Source organism: Triturus cristatus, chromosome 8 (assembly GCF_964204655.1).
Source record: "Triturus cristatus chromosome 8, aTriCri1.1, whole genome shotgun sequence".
Classification (NCBI taxonomy): domain Eukaryota; kingdom Metazoa; phylum Chordata; class Amphibia; order Caudata; family Salamandridae; genus Triturus; species Triturus cristatus.
Genome location: NC_140591.1, coordinates 1,632,295,816 through 1,632,314,614, shown reverse-complemented (window position 1 = coordinate 1,632,314,614; position 18,799 = coordinate 1,632,295,816). Strand labels below are relative to the sequence as shown.

The following is an 18,799-nucleotide window of genomic DNA, read 5'->3' as shown; positions in this document are numbered from 1 at the left end:
GTATGAAACCTATGTTTTTTTCAGTGAATTTGTACGTTTTTTTAAATGCTAAGTTATGTATGTATTAATATTTTTTTTATATATTTATTTTACAATAAACTATGTATTAAAATATATATATATTTTATTTTTGGTTTTTCACCGTGCGCGCACGGTGCGCGCACCCCCGCGATTTTTTTTTAAAAAATTGTTATGCCTTCGGGGTCCTTCAGGGACCCCCTGACAAAGGCTAGGGGGTCAGGAACTCTCTACCCTGTCCCCTTTTCACGTTCGGCACCTTCCTTTTTCACTCTCGCACTGAAAACAAACAAAATGGCGGCCGACACTTCCTGATTTCGACCGATTCGAACGTTGACTAACATGTAACCACCAATCAGAATTACGCTCGTGCACGTTAGGGTGCTCGCACGGTGAGCGCACGGTACGCACTTATAGGTATTTATATGCTTTTAAATGCTATTTTCTCAGGAACTACTGAACAGATTGACACCAGACCTGCAAAAGGCACTTCCCTGACCTGAGGACTACCTCTCTGCCAAATTTCAAGTAATTCTGTTCAGCCGTTCGGGCTGTACCTTCGACTAAAGGTCCTAGGGGAAAATGCATGGGGAAAATGCGTTTTGGGACCTCCCTTTTTTCTCGGCCCCCACTTGACGAATCGCCCCGAGACTTTCAGGGTAGGAGCTGAGCGGAGCGCCCCATTAGTTTTGAAAATTTCGCGAGGATTCGTCAACCGGCGCCAAAGTTATTCAAAATAGAATTTTGAGATTTCCTATGGAAACACGGCCCTAACTATAACTATCTACTGGCGACAACCAGTAGAATATATATATATATATATATATATATATATATATATATATATATATATATATATATATATATATATATATTCACTTAAAAAACCATAGGTTTCACACATGTTATAGTTAGCTGGACATTTCCCTCGTAAAAAAACAATGAAATTCCCCCGTTATAGTTAGTGCAGGCAACTATAACTCACGCGACCGCAATCCTCTGCTGATGACGTCAGATATTACATCACTGATTACATATGTGTCTTTCTGAAAAATAAATATTTGTAATATATGTATAGCTAGAGATTAATGGAAGAAGACATGGGTAAATAGGTGTCTAAATACAGTGATGTAATATCTGACGTCATCAGCAGAGGATTGCGGTCGCGTGAGTTATAGTTGCCTGCACTAACTATAACGGGGGAATTTCATTGGTTTTTTACGAGGGAAATGTCCAGCTAACTATAACATGTGTGAAACCTATGGTTTATTAAGTGAATATATATACATATATAGATATATTCACTTAAAAAACCATAGGTTTCACACATGTTATAGTTAGGTGGACATTTCACTCGTGAAAAACCAATGAAATTCCCTCGTTATAGTTAGTTCAGATAACTATAACTCGCGCGACCGCCACTCTATCAAAAGGATGATGTCATCAGTGATGTCATGAGTGATGCCACTGACCATGTCATGAGTGATGTAATATGTGACGTCATGAGCAGTGGATTGTGGGCGCGCGAGTTATAGTTATCTCAACTAACTATAACGGGGGAATTTCATTGGTTTTTCACGAGTGAAATGTCCACCTAACTATAACATGTGTGAAACCTATGGTTTTTAAGTGAATTTGCAAGGTTTTTTAAATGCTAATTCCTAACTATAACGTGTGTGAAACCTATGGTTTTTTCAGTGAATTTGTAAGTTTTTTTAAATGCTAATTTATGTATTTATTTATTTATTTTTTTAAAGTCTTTTCACCGTGCGCGTACCGTGCGCGCACGGTGCGCTTCGCGCACCGTGCGCGTGTTGTGGTCCTTCTGGGACCCCCTGAGCAAGGCTAGGGGGTCAGGAACTGTCCAGCCTGCCCCCTTTTCACGTTATCCACCATTTTTTTTCACCCCCTCAGACTGCGAGAGACAAAATGGCGGCCGACACTTCCTGGTTTCGACCGATTCGAATGTTTACTAAGATCTAACAACCAATCAGAATCGCGCTCGCGCACGGCAGCGTGCGCGTACGGTAAGCTTACGGTACGCGCTCGGAGCGCGCCTATAGATATATATATTGATTTAAATGCTATTTTCTCAGGAAATACTGAACAGATTTACACCAGACCTGCAAGAGGCACATCCCTGACCTGAGGACTACCTCTCTGCCAAATTTCAAGTAATTCTGTTCAGCCGTTCGGGCTGCAGCTTGGACTAAAGGTCCTACGGAAAAATGCATGGGGAAAACGTGTTTTGGGACCCCCCCTTTTTCTCAGCTCCCGCTTGACGAATCCCCCCGAGACTTTCAGGGAAGGAGCGGAGCGGAGCGCCCCACCTATTTTGAAAATTTCTCGAGGATTTGTCAATCGGCGCTAAAGTTATTCAAAATAGAATGTTGCGGATTTCCTATGGAAACACGGTCCTAACTATAACTATCTACTGGCGACCGCCAGTAGATAATATATATATATATATATATAGGAAATCCGCAACATTCTATTTGGAATAACTTTGGCGCCGGTTGACGAATACTCGCAAAATTTTCAAAATGGGTGGGGCTCTCCGCTCCGCTCCTACCCTGAAAGTCTCTGGGTGATTCGTGAAGCGGGGGCCGAGAAAAAAGGGGGGTCCCAAAACGCATTTTCCCCATGCATTTTTCCATAGGACCTTTAGTCGAAGGTACAGCCCGAACGGCTGAACAGAATTACTTGAAATTTGGCAGAGAGGTAGTCCTCAGGTCAGGGAAGTGCCTTTTGTAGGTCTGGTGTCAATCTGTTCAGTAGTTCCTGAGAAAATCAAAAGTAAAATCATATATATATGTGGGCGGAGCCTAACCACACATCTCATCCTGAGATCTGATTGGCTGTCAGCACTTCATCCAAGAAGTGTTGGCAGCCATCTTGGGACCAATATACTTGATAGCACCTCATTAAAAAGCATTGCAGTTAATAGAAGGTTTTAAGACTTTAGTTACATTATAAATCATTTGTTGATGGTACCATACTCATTTTAGGAATTGTGGTATGTTCTAAGGTGATTTCACCATGTGAAAAAGCCTTCTGGTGGGATATCATGATTGAGAGAAAAATATTTTCTCATGCTTTTCCCACAGAGGTTTGGAAGGTGATCTATAAGCTAAACTGAGAGCTTATTTTCTGTAAATTCACATTATCTTTCTCAGTCATGTGAGAATGAAGTCTGACATTCTCAGTAAAACATGTACATCCAACAAGGGCAAAGACTGTCAGTTGATTCCTTTGTGTTCTACTGCAGCTTCCCAGAGTGTTCCAAAGAACAACTAGAGCGCTAACAGTCCTACTTATGATAAACGTATGGCACACCTGAAGCCATCTTGCTTGGATTAAAGTGGTAACTCTTAAAACATTTAATTTAAAAAGGAACAAAATGAGGGGGTTCATTTTTACATAAAAAGTATGATTAGTGCTGCAGAAAGAAAAAGTAGGGCACATTTTGAGTGACTTCTCAAATCCTCTTCTATTTCATTAAAAAATTCTGACATGCAGACTGAAACATGCACTTTCAATACCAGCAGCAGTTTTCCCCGGTGAGCAGTAGCTTTACTACAGTGATCTAATGAGCAAAAAGAGTGCTAACATTCTGAATTTATGGCAAATGTGTGACACATCTGAATTCCTTCTTGATGGAATCAAAGTAAAAAACTGAAAGTATTTCCTACTGAGGAGACTGCAGTAAATGAGGAAATTAGGAAACTTCATAACAAATAAGTCTCCCAAGATGGCCACCAGAGACAAAAGAGCCCAAATGTAGCCCAAATATCACCCAGATGTAGACAGAATGTCCCAACTAGAGCGCTTACTGTCTTCATTATGACAAAAGTATGGCACACCTGAAGCCATCTTGATTGGAATAAACTGGTAACACTTAAAACATTTAATTTAAAAAGGAACACAATGAGGGGGTTCATTTTGCCATAGAAATTATGATTAATGCTGAAGAAAGAAAATGAGGGCACATTTTGAGTGACTTCTCAAATCCTCTTCTATTTCATTAAAAAATTCTGATATGCAGACTGAAACATGCACTTTTAATACCAGGAGCAGACTTCCATGGTGAACAGTAGTTTTACTACAGTGATCTAATGAGCAACTAGAGTGCTAACATTCAGAATTTATGGCAAATGTGTGACATATCTGAATACCTTCATGATGGAATCAAAGTAAAAAACTGAAAGCATTTCCTACTGAGGAGACTGTAGGGACATGAGGAAATTAGGAAACTTCATAACAAATAAATCTCCCAAGATGGCCACCGGAGACAAAAGAGCCCAAATGTAGCCCAAAATCACCCAGATGTAGCCCAAATATAGCCCAATGACAGAAGTGTGCAAAACACTTATTATTTTGTGTTTTTGCAGTGTTATATAGTGCAGACTTGTCAGGTATTGGAGAGCTTTACATGAGCATTGGTTACATCACACAAGAACAAATTCATTTTGGTTGTAGACATGGGGAGACTAAGTGATTTGACCAGAATCACATAATGTCGAGCTGAAGCAGAAACTCCAACCTGGTTCCCCAGTTGCAAAGTCTGCAGCTCTGGAAGTAACACCACATCCTCTCCCCTAAGTGCAACATTTAATCAAGTGGTCAACTGGATAAAAAAACATAAAGATAACAAATAATTTAAAAGTGTTTTGTCGCTATTTGAAAACTCAGAATATATGTCCTTATTTTAGTCTTTTAGAGCACTAACCATAATTTTGATGCCAATAAGACCCTCTCATATATGTAATTTCTAAAGGAAATGCTCTAGGTATTACAGTTTTGATTACATCAAGATGACGTCAGGCATTCCACACTTTTGTAATAAATATAGACTGTTAGCAATCTAGTTGTTCACTAGGATACTGTTGAGAGGCAGAGGCCAGGGGCACGGACTCTGAAAATTGAAGGCAGGTAGGAGGGTGCAAAGGCAACAATTTAACCACACTGAGCAGGCAGGAAGGGCCGTGGCAGCCAACAGACTATGGAGGGCATTGGAAAGGGGGGCAGGGGCAACAAACCAACAATACAGGACTTGCAAGAGAGGCTCTGGCAATGTAATAGACCATTGTGGGCAGAAGGAAGAGGCAATGGTAGTACAACCATACATGCCAACAGACCCGATTCAGCCAGGAAACGTCCAATGTTTTTAAGCTCAAATGGGCTTTATTTGATCTGTCTCCTGCCTACAATCTCCTCTTTTTCAATGTAACTCAAAGGGGAAAATCAATACCCCAGTTTTTTTTTAAAATATCCCTCTTACCAAGTTCAAAATGTTCGCAAGTATGGTACATTGGATCATGGAAGGAAATGGGGTAGGGACATGGACTTGGATAACAGAGGACAGGAGGCACATGGAGAGGTGCACCAAACTGACCCTGCAGGGCAGGCATCAGGGTTTGCAGCAGCACCATACACCACACAGGGCATGCGGGACGAGAGTGCAGCACAACAATCCATAGAAAGCAAGAGGGAGGGGACAGGACCATGCACATGGACAACAGAGAACAGAGGGGCATGAGGCAATGGTAGCTAGCTGACCATAATGGACAGACAGGAGAGAAAGCTGCAGCATAACAGACCATAAAGGGCAGGAGGGACGGATCAGGGGCATTACAATGGAACAGACAAGCCAGGAGGGAGGGAGTAGGGGTAGGGGTCTGCACATATAAACAGAGGGCTGGGGGCAAGGGGGCAGGGCAGGAGCAGCAAGATAGCCATGGAGGTCAGGCAGGATGGGCACTAGAAGCAAGACACACCATGAAGAGCAACAGTGAGACTGTGATGGCATACACACAGACCATGGAGGGAAGGTGGGAGGGGGTGAGGGGCAGCTAACTGACCACACAGGGAAGGTGGGAGGGGCCATGGCAGCACAGAAGACCATGCATGGCAAGTGGGAGGGTTAGTGGCAGCACAATGGCTATGATGGGCAAGAAGGAGGGTGCAGGGGCATGCACAAAGGACGATGGAGGATAGAAGGGAGGGTCAGGACCTGTGCACAGACAAGAACGTTCAGGGGAAGGAGCCTCACAATAGACCGCACGGGGCAGGCAGGAGGAGCAGTTGCAGCACAACAGAGCAGGGAGGGCAGAAGGATGTGGCAGTCAATGGACCATGTAGGACTGGAGGAAGAGGATAGGGGCATGGCATGTGGACAGGCAGGGTGGAGGTGGCAGGGACAGGTTACAGTCATCTGACAATGCTAGGCAGGTGGGAGGGGAGTGGCAGCTCAACAGAACACTCAGAGTAGATAGGAGTGGCAGGTCCATGGAACATGGTGGGCAAAAAGGATGGAGCAGGGGCATGCACAAAGACATCGGAGGGCAGGGGGAAGGAGAATAGGGGCAGCAAGCTAAGCACAGAGTTTAAGCAGGAGGTCAATGATGGGGCATATAATTGGGCAATGGAGGGCAGGAGGAGTGGACTGGTACATCATACTAAATTGAGGGCAGTGGCAGCACATCAGACCATGAATGGCAGGAGGGAGGAGGCTAGTCCATGGATTCACACAACAGAGGATAGGGAGGAGGGGGATGGGGCAGCAAGCTAACTGTTCAGAGAAGGCGGGTATTAGGAACTTTATTGTTTTTAAAACGTGTGTCTGTGCGAACTACTTAAAATATGAACAAGTATGCAGCATAATCTCACTTTTATTCAGGAAGAAAAGGACGTTTGTGACTGTGACTCCGGGCTCACTTGGCAGAAACACCCCCTGACCCTCCACCCCCTATCGCAAAATGTAATGCCCGTGAAAAGGGTAGGTGAACACAGTGTTATATAGAACATAGTCCTGAGAGCACGATTGAAAATGAAATCTAGATATAGTGTATGATATAAACTATGCACCAAAAAGTGTGATATAAGATGAACCGGGCGTGAAATATAATATGCAATACATTGTGCACAATGACAGATTCATTGGAGAGCGCGAGATAGAACAGGCACTAGCGCGTGCTATGCGATATGCGCCTTGGAGTGTAAAATGCACAGGGCAGTGTTGTGTAACCTAACTAGTCTCTAAAGTTGTAATATAAAATATGTGCTGGGGAGTGTAACGTTGCATATGCACTGTGAAAAAGATATGGATCCCAGATTGTAATATGTATGGCATAGCACTGTGCGTTATAACATAGGCATCAAGGAAGGCACGTTAGAGGGGGCTATATAACCCGTGCAAAGACAAGTGTGGCATGACATATTCACGGGTGGTGTTACAGTGCACATGGGCTAGAGGGTGTCATAGCATATGCACTAGCTAGTGGAATACAACACAGAGGTGTGTGGCACTCAGCAGGCAATGGTGGGTGTAACACAGCATTGGGCTCTGCCAGGAGCGCGCTGTGACTCTCAAGTGATGTTCGTCCCCTTTCCAGAGAGTAAAATAAAAAGTATTACACATCCGGCAGTGGATGTGTGTTTTATTAACCGTGAGGGGGGTTTCTTGCATAGTTTTGGTCAAATTTTTGTCGAATCCCCTTTGAATGGCTTGGTGTGCATGTGTATTAAATGTGCCCGTCAATAGCTACCCATGTTTGTATAAATAAACGACAAGGGTGTCTACCGGGATTAGGCACGGTAGGGCATCAGACATGTCAGAGCTTCACTAGTGGTGTAAATACATTCCACGTGGATTCATTGTATGCATAGTCGCCTTTTAATGAATATCACACAAATCGTCATGGTGATAGGTACGTACGGTTTGTCCAGCATGTCCTAGGTGTGTCTATAAATATATTTTTTTTTAAATTATTAAAAAACAGTGGCTGGCCCTGGGGACTGGGGTCAAAAAAATATAATAAGGAGACAGGCCCTGGGGGATGGGGTCATCAGGGCCAATAAATTAGAATAAGAGGGGGAACCACACAGCCCCCCTTCTTAAAAAATTAAAATAAATAAAAGACTGGCATTGTGCCGGAGGCCACGCCCCCTCCTTGCAGCACTCTGCAAACGCGCCCCCTGGCGAGTTGTAAGTTGGGGAATTAATTCCTCTTCAATACTGAGGGTCCCTGAGGGCCAACTAGCCCAACAGGCATCTCCAGTATGCGCCAGGGAGCTGCGCTGCAGACAGGTGTTCTGAGGCCAAGCCCCTTTTTACACCTCTCTGCAACGCAGCTCTGTGGCGCTTACTGGAGGTACCTAGTGGTCTAGTTTGACCCTAGGGACCCTTAGGATTCAAGGGGACTTAATCTCTCAACTTAGAACAGCCACAGGGCGCGTTTACACAGTGGTGAAGGGAGGGGACGGGGCCTGAGGTGACGTGTGCAAACACGCACTATGGCACGTTTTAAATTGGGGATATAATTTCCCTTCAATACTGAGGGCCCCTGAGGGCTAACTAGCCCACCAAGTGCTTCCAGTAAGCACCACTGAGCTGCATTGCAGAGAGGTGGTCCAGGCCGTGCCACTTTTTACACCTCTCTGCAACGCAGCTCTATGGCACTTACTGGAGGTACCTAGTGGGCTAGTTGGACCCTAGGGACCCTCAGGATTCAAATGAACTTAATCTCCCAACTAAAAACGGACACAGGGCGTGTTTACACAGTGGTGAAGGGAGGGGACGGGGCCTGAGTTAACATGTGCAAAAACGCCCTGTGGCCTGTTTTAAGAGGTAGTTTTAATCCCCCTGCCCTATTATATACTAGGGGCTTACAGAGGAGGTCATGCTAATCACAGGGGGACCCCAACGCATAATGTTCCCTAGTGTATGTAGGTGTTTTCACTGTATTCTAAGTGCCTTTTAACAAAGCACTGGCTCTAGGACTGGTTAGTCAGACTCAGTTACCACCAGTTGAGGGTACAGGATGATTTTGCAACAAGGCTTCTTTCTGCTCTTCTTTTTGTTCTTTCTGCACGTTATCCTTCTTCCTGCACTTTTCTTCGTCTTTGAGGACTTCTGTTGCTTCTTTCTGCACTTCTTTTTTTTCTTTCTGTGCATTTTTTCTTCTTTCTTCACATGTCCTATCTCTGTAGGCATAGTTAGAAATTAGCATTTAAAAAACCTTTGAAATTCACAGCAAAAACACCATAGGTTTCAGGCACGTTATAGTTAGGAATTAGCATTTAAAAAACCTCAGAAATTCACTGAAAAAACCATAGGTTTCAGGGGTGTTATAGTTAGCTGGACTTTTCACTTGTACAAAACCATTGAAATTCCCCCATTATAGTTAGTTCAGCTAACTATAACTCGCGCGCCCGCAATGCACTGCTCATGACGTCACATATTACATCACTCATGACATGGTCAGTGACATCACTCATGACATCACTGATGACATCTCAAATGACATCACTGATGACATCACTGATGACATCATCCTTGTGATAGAGTGGCAGACCTCCTCTCACCCTAATATAACCTTTGATACACACATTCAAAAATAGAGACTAAGATTTTCAAAACAATGGACATACCAATACCAGTTACAACAACCTCTTCAGTAATTCTAAGATCCACATACACATCCACTCATTCACCAACAGTCCTATACAGTCACTCATACATGTACTCACTCATCATATGTACTCATACACCTATACATCCTGTTACACAATGCCACTCATCCATAGAGTTACTCACACACATAGTCACTCATGCTAATAAAGAATCAAACATACATTTACTTGCATATACAGTTATACACACACCACCACACTTACTTCTACGGAAACTTACACATACTTAGTCTTTTAAACAATCACTTATAGAAACACATACTTATTCATACAGGAACTCTTTCAATCTCTCACTCTCACATATACTCACTTATATACACCAATATTCACATATACTAGTTTAAAACATATGTAGTTACTCATTAAGACACTATGAGACAGTCATTCACTCACTAACACACCCATACACACACTCATCCACCCATACAGTCCTGCACACATGCTGTCTTCAACACATACAAACAGTGAGCCACTCATTCATGCACCTATGCACTACGTAATACCCCCCACCGAACCATGCAGACACTCAGACTGATACTCAAAAAACCAACTAATAACCTATATAGACACCCATGTAGCTACTCACCAACCCATGCAGCCACTTATACACAAAGTGAGAGACTGATACAGATATTTACATATTTAAACATTACTCACTAAGCCATGTATTCACTAAGATACACTTAATCAGTCAGTTACACAATCAATTTTTCAAAAACAAATCATCCATTTAGACACTTGTATTTCCTTTTATTCTTCCATCGACCTTGAGATATACATGTATAAAACATATTTAATTTTCAGAAAAACACACATTCACTGGATGATGTCATCAGTGATGTCATTTGAGATGTCATCAGTGATGTCATGAGTGATGTCACTGACCATGTCATGAGTGATGTAATATGTGACGTCATCAGCAGTGCATTGCGGGCGCGCGAGTTATAGTTAGCTGAACTAACTATAACGGGGGAATTTCAATGGTTTTGTACAAGTGAAAAGTCCAGCTAACTATAACACCCCTGAAACCTATGGTTTTTTCAGTGAATATATATATATATATATATATATATAATAAATGTCCAAGTTGCAGAGCTTGTAAGTTTGGGATCAACACTACCAGCTATGTAACTCCTTTTAATACCAAACCCAAACTAATTGTGGGCCACTTCAATTGCAAAACCGAGTTTGCCGCATATGTTTTGGCGTGCACCTGTGGTTTAAGATATGTGGGCAGCACAAAGCTACAGGTGCACGTCAGAATACTGCAACATATCCGAGCAATCCTGAATAACGACGAGGCCTACCCAGTCGCCAGACACTTCAAAGCATGTCACAACAATAACTTGAGTTGTTTAAGTTACTTTGTAATCAGCTCAGTATTAAAATCCCGCAGAGGCGGTAATAGAGAACGACAATTACGCCAATTAGAATCGCGGTATATTATTGAGCTGGATAGCAAACATCCGAAAGGTCTAAACAACACAGAACACCTTCACAACTTCTTATAGACACAACTCATGTTTTACTGCAGATGTCTGACATAAGGGTGAACTATCATACAAACAAAAGATTTTTTACCCATTTTTCCCATTTTTTATTCAGTATTATCAGGTAGTTGCAGGCTCATGCAAAATAGGTCTGTCTAATAGTCTGAAGTGACTTGCAATAAGGGTAATTTTATGACATTTTAACTACCCTTATATGGATTATTATGTAATATAATCTTGTTGTTTTTTCTACCGTTAACTGGCAACGTGTTAATCATAATATTCTGTTATAATTAACGATGAAGCTACAATATGTATGAACAGTTCATCAAAGCCATAACTTCCCTTTACATATTTTTCCTGTTTTTCTTTTTTCCAATTTTTAATGCACTTAAAAATCATGTTTTCAAGCACTAGCACTTTCATGAGTATTAAGGGAGCACTCAGCACTTTACAGTGTATAATTATTTTTCTGACCAACTATGACAGTGTACAAAGTGATTACAAGCGTTATATGAGCATAGTATATGTTTAGTCAAATATTACAACTACCAATTGATCAACACATCAGTTACAGAATTGTGTGATACTCACTGAAAATCCATAATGGGTTTTAAGCATTTATGCAGTTATAGGCACATGTTGCACTTTATGCGCTTAAACAATTTTAAGCACACAAATATATTTTAATAAATCTGTTGTTCACACATATTTATTTATATTTATATTATATTTATTTATAACATTCAATTTTGGGGTTTTAATCAACCAGAATTTTAGCAAACAGTCTTTGTTACTATTCAAATCAAAGATTAATGTATTTATACAGATGAGATTCACCCAAGCAGCTGAGTGTTTGAGACAACAATATACGTTAATATGCATTTACTGTTGGTCACCACTAAAATATAATGACAATATGATTACGGTTTGTCAATGGCATTGATGCACAATTAACGCGCGTAACTTTGGATACACGATTGTCAGATAGTGTTTCTTTTATGTTTAGCACATGTGATTTGGTAACTAAAATATAAAAAGAGAAAGCGGACTGCGTTTCCGCATGTGATCAAGGGTACGCTGTATACCCGAAACGCGTCATATGGCTTATAAATAAAATAAGTTCCAGCCACGAAACTTTGGGTCCGTGACTCTGTATCTCATGTCCAGGAGTCGCTTATGCAAATATATATATATATATATATATATATATATATATATATATATATATATATATATATATATATATATATATATATATATATATGACCTACTGGCGGTCGCCAGTAGGAAGTTATAGTTAGGACCTATTTTCCATAGGAAATCCGCAACATTCTATTCCCAATAAGTCTGGCGCCGGTTGACGAATCTTTGTGAAATTGTCCAAACTTTTGGCCAGCTCCAGACTGCTCCTATCCTGAAAGTTTCATGGTGATTTGTCAAGCGGGGGCCGAGAAAAAAGGGGGGTCCCAAAACGCGTTTTCCCCATGTAATTTCCCATAGGACCTGTTGACGCAGCTACAGCCCAAACTGCTGAACGGATTTACACTAAATTTGGCAAAGAGGTAATCCTCAGTTCAGATTCGTGCCTTTTGCATAAATGGTGTAAATCTGTTCAGTAGTTCCTGAGAAAATTAGACTAAAAAGATATTTATATCTATGGCCTCGGAGGATCCGCGCACCTTAAGAGCACCCTCCCCGAACCGAGCGCGCACCCTCCCGATCACGCACTGAATGCTAATTGGCTGTCAAGTGTCTGTCTACATTCGAAACCAGGAACTTTTGGCAGCCATTTTGTGCCTCGGTAGAAGCGAGGCTGATTAAGTAAGGTAAATAAGTGTGTGAAAGATGTAAAGGGGGCAGGGTAGAAATACTCTGAACCTCTACTTTTGCTTATGGGGTCCCAGAAGGACCCACTGGGGCCCCCCCCCTTTTTTTTTTTTAAATGGCGAAATGCGCGCATTGTTGTGCGTTTCCTAACGTGTTGGGTGCGCGGATCCAAGGAAAAAAACCTGAAATTTTTGGGAGATACACATCAAGCTTATGTGTTTCGATCTTCAGTGGCTCTAAAAAGAGCAGTTGTGTTCATTGAGAGTTTTTGGTACTTATAAGTAAATACCTATACAGAGTCTAAAGTTTTTGAGGAAGACTCTGTTTCCTTCATCAGTAAAGTGTACTCCATCTCTCCTATACATCTCTTGCATATGAAAGCGCAGATTGTTATTGAAAATGGACCCCATTCTATAGTCTCAGAGAAAAGCAGAAACAGATTTATTCACATGTTTCCTAGCTTTCTCAATTTATGGACAAAAATGATCGGACCAGTTCCATTTCTGCCTTTGGCATATATTAGAATACACAAAGGCAGTTTTAGGGAAAAGTGAAATCAGTTCTGCAAAGGTGTCCTTCATAAGCATTTCCAGACCTACCCCAGTCAAAGTGCCTAGGTCATTGCCACCACAGTGCACTATTATGAGGTCAGGGTGTTGGATTTGCATGAAGGATTTCACCAATGGCATCAATTGGTGCCACTTTAACCCTCTCTGTCCAATCCATTTAATGTCTACATTTGGCAAACCTAGGTCTTTGTGAATGCCTTTGTTTTCTGCATACCTTTGGCTCCAGAAAATGTAGCTGTGTCCCACAATCCACACTGTAAGCATCTTGTAAGGAGGTCTGGATGCACTCAGATGGTCTCTGTAAATGAAATGGCAGTTTGGAAAGTAAGATGTTTCTAAAATGGTGGCTAAGATGCAATTTTGAAAAAAGACAAGAAATCACTGGTTGTTTGACAACCTTCTACACTGAAAGGTAGGGTGTATATTTCTGTTTTTTAAACACATGATTCTTATTGGTTAACAAAAACTGATTGTAAGGAACATTATATATGATAAGCTGATATGTTGAAAAGTCAAGCACACTTGCTGTCTTGATTAGCAACATTGTGTGCTGATTTTGTGACCTGTGTGCTCAGTACAGTGTTCCATTACCTGTTTCTATGGTAACGGGCAGAAGGCAGATTGGGGGAAGGGTTGAAGTTTATGTCATTTGGAAAGGGTTGAAATGTTTAACCAATAGAAATGTGTGTTTGCTTTTGAATTTATGTGGGAAGGAATGTGATTTGATGTTTACATGTATATGTGTGGAAAATGAGAGGGAAACTTTGCCATTCTTTGGTTTTGCTGACAGGTGCACAGTGCAGAGATCCTGTATAAAAAAATCTGGTGTGTGACTGATATACTTCTCAATCTACAAAACAACTTGAAAGGTGAGTTATTTAATTGTGAGGGGATGTATGTGGTGTATTTTGATTTTAATCAGACTAATGTATTTCTCCTGGTAAAGTACAGGGAGTACTTTTTTTGTCTACAATCTTATTGACAGTGTGTGTGCATGTAGAAATCATTCTGTGATAAGCATTTGTGTTTTTCATGTGTTTGCAGACAGATAACTGTGCTGTTTTTATATTTTGGTACAATTAGAAATCAGTCATTGTTTATAAATTCGCAAAATGAGTCATGTTTCTACACTAAAATGTAGTATTCGTAGATTAAGAAATGTGTTTTGGTGTAGTGCAAGGGATAGTGTTGTTTGTCTAGGATCACACAGTGAGTCTGTGTGCATTTAGGAATCATTTTGAGAGAAACATTTTGGTACTAATCTGTAGTAGTAGATTTTCTGCAATGTGTGCTTGTAGATCTTGTAGACTAGTAAATGTGTTTTGTACAAGGGATAGTTGTCTGTCTACAATCACACTGTGAGTCTGTCATTGATAAAATGAGTTAGGCTTTGACACTAAAGTGCAGTACTTAAATATGTAGATTGTGTGCTGTCCCCATACCTCTTCCATAGTAGTGAATGCGTTTTGGTAATCTCCTAGTGATAGGGTTGCTTGTCTAGAATCACACTGTGAGTGTTTGTGCATTTGGAGCCCCCGGGGAGAGAAGCATTTGGTAACATCATGTATTTGCTGACAGATAACTGTTTTAAAACCTGCCATGTTGTCAAGTTTTAGTAGCATCAGAATCCAGTCTTTGCTTATGCATTGATAAAATGAGTTAGGCTTTGACACTAAAGTGCTGTACTTAAATATGTAGATTGTGTGCAGTCCCCTTACCTCTTCCATAGTAGTGAATGAGTTTTGGTGATCTCCTAGTGATAGTGTTGCTTGTCTAGAATCACACTGTGAGTGTGTGTGCATTTGGAACCCCCGGGGAGAGAAGCATTTGGTAACATCATGTATTTGCTGACAGATAACTGTTTTAAAACCTGCCATGTTGTCAAGTTTTAGTAGCATCAGAAGCCAGTCTTTGCTTATGCATTGATAAAATGAGTTAGGCTTTGACACTAAAGTGCAGTACTTAAATATGTAGATTGTGTGCAGTCCCCTTACCCCTTCCATAGTAGTGATTGAGTTTTGGTAAACTCCTAGTGATAGTGTTGCTTGTCTAGAATCACACTGTGAGTCTGTGTGCATTTGGGAACCACTGTGAGAGAAGCATTTGGAAACATCATGTATTTGCTGACAGATAACTGTTTTAAAACCTGTCATTTTGTCAAGTTTTAGTAGCATTAGAAGCCAGTCTTTGCTTATGCATTGATAAAATGAGTCAGGCTGTCACACTAAAGTGCAGTACTTTAACATGTAGATTGTGTGCAGTACCCTTACCCCTTCCAGACTAGTGAATGAGTTTTGGTAAACTCCTAGGATAGTGTTGCTTGTCTAAAATCACACTGTGAGTCTGTGTTCCTTTCGGGTAAGGATTGTGAGAGAAGCATTTGGTAACATCATGTATTTGCTGACAGATAACGGTTTTAAAACCTGTTATTTTGTCAAGTTTTAGTAGCATTAGAAGCCAGTCTTTGCTTATGCATTGATAAAATGAGTCAGGCTTTGACACTAAAGTGCAGTACATAAATATGTAGATTGTGTGCAGTACCCTTACCCCTTCCAGACTAGTGAATGAGTTTTGGTAAACTCCTAGGATAGTGTTTCTTGTCTAAAATCACACTGTGAGTCTGTGTGCATTTGGGTAAGGATTGTGAGAGAAGCATTTGGTAACATCGTGTATTTGCTGACAGATAAGGATTAGTTACTTACCTGTAATCCTAGTTCTCTTCCAGGGGTATCCTCATCAAAGTCATAAGCATTAGAATATTCCCGCCCATGCTCGGGACCCCGGAAACAGCATATTATATGTGCCCTGTGAGAAGCTGGCCTGATGTATGATGTCACTAGTTCTAGTGTACACCTTATATCAGTCCAAACAACCCTTATGGTGATTGGTTGTAAAGTCAACCTCATAGACCAGCTATCCTAGTGGTAGCATGGACAAGAGCAGTCTTAGGCTAAACTCTGTATGGCATGTGAAGCCAGCTGTTAAACCATTTTTAACCCCTTGAATACCAAATGAAAGGACACCACAACAGATATATATATAAAATAAAGTGTATTTATTCTAGTCAAACCCTCAGCACTCTTTATGAGATTCGAGGTAAGTACAACGAACAAGTTACTTTTTTTTTTTATTGAACATTTTGCAATGTTTACAACGAAAGAACAACCAACATAACCTGCCAGTTACATCATAATACAAACATATTCAGTATGCTTCTGGGTACCACACTTAGGGGAGAGAAGAAGGCAGCAGTCCACAACGAACAAGTTACTTACCTTCGGTAACGCTTTTTCTGGTGGATACAGTATCTGCCTGTGGATTCCTCACCTTGTGAATATCCCCTGCGCCAGCAACATTCGGAAACTTTTGTAGCAGTCCACGCCAATGGGGTCGAAGACGACGTCACAGAGACACGGCTCCGCTCGCGACTCCGCTGACGTCACCGGCTCCATAAGAAGACCTCGTTGGCGTGATGACGTCAGTTCCGCCCCCTTTTTTCAGTGCCTTCGAGGCACACGGACGGACTGACAGCAATATATATACACAGTATACACATAACACAATATGCATATCAACACACACAGTGTGGAGAATAAATAACAAAGCACAAGAAATAACAAAATTCCTTTGATAGTAATAAACACATTTGAAACACCATCAATAGAATTACAGGCATAAAACCACAAGTATAGAAGGATGGACAACGGGGAGGCATAATAAAAGGAGACGGAGGAAACTTGTTTGTAAGGCCCTTTATGAAACGAAGAACAATAGGTGACTTGAACAGCGATGGCTGATCCGGCAAACAAAGGAAAGCCGATAGAGCCGATAAATATCCCTTCACAGTAGCCACAGCAAAGCCTTGCTGAGCAAGAGAAAGGGCAAACTGTAGAATGTTAGACAAACGAGCCTTCAAGGAATCAATGGAGCTCTCTCCGCACCAAAGCACAAATTTAGACCACCTATATGAGTATATAGATTTGGTGGAGTGTCGCCTGGCCGATAAAATAACATCCACCACATCTGGTGGGAGAGAGAAAGAATTCAGGTTGCCCGTTCAATCTCCAGGCATGAAGGTGTAAGCTCTGGAGGTGGGGGTGTAGAACCTGCCCCTCCGACTGCGAGAGGAGGTCTGCCCTCAGCGGGAGACGGAGCGGAGGGCACGAGGAGAGGTGGAGAAGATCTGTGTACCACACCCTTCTTGGCCAGTTTGGGGCGACCAAAATAACTTGGGCCCGGTCTTGGGGAATCTTCCTCAGAACCCGAGGAATCAAGGGTATGGGAGGAAACGCGTAAAGGAGTCGTGAACCCCAACTCAACTGAAACGCGTCCCCCAACGCTCCCTGCATCGGATACTGGAGACTGCAGAAAGACGGGCAGTGAGCATTCTCTTGAGTGGCGAATAGGTCCACCCGAGGAGTTCCCCACGTCCGAAAGACAAGATGAACCACCTCCGGATGAAGCCTCCACTCGTGGTCGGCAGAGAACTGACGACTTAGACTGTCTGCACGAACGTTCAGAACCCCGGCCAGATGATTTGCCATTAGACAAATCTGATGGACCTGAGCCCAGGACCATAGACGCAGGGCCTCTCTGCAGAGACAAAGAGACCCCACCCCTCCCTGTTTGTTTATATACCACATCGCGGTCGTGTTGTCAGTCAGGACTTGAACAGACTGACCGCGAAGGGAAGGGAGGAAGGTCTTGAGTGCCAAGCGTATCGCCCGTAACTCCAGAAGGTTGATATGAAGCAACCTTTCCTCCGGAGACCAAAGACCCTTGATCTCCAGATCCCCCAGATGAGCTCCCCACCCTAAGGTGGAGGCATCCGTTATCACTGTTGTCACCGATGGAGGTAGATGGAAGGGCTTCCCTTGGGACAGATTGCCCTCCACGTTCCACCAAGATAGATCCGCTGCAGCTTCTCTGGAGATCCGCACAGACTCCCTGAGATCCCCTTTGTGCTGATACCACTGCTTGCGGAGGCACCACTGGAGCGCCCTCATGTGCCAGTGTGCATGGTTGACCAACAGGATGCAGGAAGCGAACAGACCGAGCAGGCGAAGGACCTTCAGAACTGGAACGACCGCTCCGCTGTAAAACAAAGGAATCATTTCCTGTATGTCGAGAATCCTTTGAGGAGGAGGGAATGCTCGACACACAGTAGTGTCCAGTACCGCACCTATGAACAGGTTGCCCTGAGAGGGCACCAGGTGAGATTTGGGTACGTGTATCGAAAAACCCAATTTGTACAACAGCCGAGTTGTATCCTGCAGATGACGCAGCACCTTCTCTGGCGACTCCGCTTTTATCAGCCAGTCGTCCAAATAAGGGAAAACTGAAATCCCCGTCCTTCTGAGATGGGCTGCCACCACTGCCATCACCTTCATGAAGACTCGAGGTGCCGAAGTAAGACCA

At 42.3% G+C, this 18,799-nt stretch overlaps 1 protein-coding gene across 1 annotated transcript in view; it reads right to left on the bottom strand.

Annotated features, from left to right (window-relative positions):
• The window catches only part of LOC146808461 (transient receptor potential cation channel subfamily M member 2-like), a 3,976,112-nt gene that overhangs the window by 819,016 nt on the left and 3,138,297 nt on the right, over positions 1–18,799 (bottom strand). The gene's annotated exons all lie outside the window — the stretch shown is intronic.